The 1,125-nt window shown below is 49.8% G+C and overlaps 1 protein-coding gene across 1 annotated transcript in view; it reads left to right on the top strand.

Moving 5' to 3' along the window:
• Nucleotides 1–1,125, top strand: part of Dgke (diacylglycerol kinase epsilon) — a 33,832-nt gene that overhangs the window by 11,765 nt on the left and 20,942 nt on the right. The gene's annotated exons all lie outside the window — the stretch shown is intronic.

The raw sequence follows: 1,125 nt of genomic DNA, 5'->3' as shown, positions 1-1,125 counted from the left end.
TTTTTTAACTTTTCTGTATATTTTCCAATGGGAATGGGGTGAAACAATGTCACTTTTTAGCTAGGCATGGTGACACACGCCTGTAATCCCAGCACTTGGGAGGCTGAGGCAGGAGGATCACTGCCATTTGGAAGCCAGCTGGGCTACAGTGTGAGTTCAAAGCCAGCCTGAACTACAGACTGAGACTCGGTCTCAAAAAAAAAAAAATAAATAAAAAAAATAAAAAAAAGCTCCTTTTTGGTACTGGGGATCGAACTCAGAACCTCGCGCTTGCAAGGCAAGCAGAAGAGGCGCCTTTTAAGTGTATTCTTTTGCTACATTTTCAAGCCTAAACTAATTTAAGGGGCCTGCATCAGCTAGGACGTATACAAGGCAATGGTGACACTTGCACAACGGCGCAGGCTGTCCCCAAGCAGGGACACTTGGCCCCCCTTCCATACAACAGATGAGGGACCAAGGGCCGCGGAGACTGACAAGCCCAGGAGGTCAGGACTCACCACTTCTCCCATTTCACCACACTACCTCTGTCTTCCTAATCAGCCTCCTTCTGGCCTCATCCATACCCCTGAGGGGAAATCAGGATTGCAAGGGAATCAGAATCTGCAATTTGGCAAGATCCCCAGGGCAAGGTTCTCACAGAAAAGAAACAACATAAGAGAAACTTCTTTGACGGCTTAATGTAAACTGCAGCTGAGCTAGATAACTAAATCAAACACAGTGCTTTTAACAAGTTAGCTGTCACCAGCCGTGTAACACAAAGCCAGAGCCAGCCCTCAGCGCCTCGGTTTTCCTCATCTGTGAAATGGGAGCGAGGCATTTAGCCGGGTACCTAGCAAGTGTCAAGATGGAAGCTGGGGTGCAGTAAGCTGTTGGAAACAGGGCCAGGAAGCAATGTTTTTCATACTAGGACTTTCTATGAATGTATAGCGAATTTATAGCCCAGGTCCACGCAGCCATCCTCTCTAATGATAGGTGGTCGATCCGCCCATCCCCCCCCTCACTCGTTCCCATTCTACCTTGCCCGGCCCCTCCCAGGTCTCCACCCTCTTCTACGACCTCAAACCTTTGTCCGCTTTCCCCACCCACCTTGCCTCTCCGTCCCGCCCCCAGCCCTGGACCTGCCAG

The sequence above is a fragment of the Fukomys damarensis genome, unplaced genomic scaffold (genome assembly GCF_012274545.1).
Source record: "Fukomys damarensis isolate Sample0158 unplaced genomic scaffold, DMR_v1.0_HiC HiC_scaffold_13, whole genome shotgun sequence".
Taxonomy (NCBI): Eukaryota; Metazoa; Chordata; class Mammalia; order Rodentia; family Bathyergidae; genus Fukomys; species Fukomys damarensis.
Note: the sequence above shows the minus strand (reverse complement) of the source record. Positions and strands in the feature narration are given on the sequence as shown.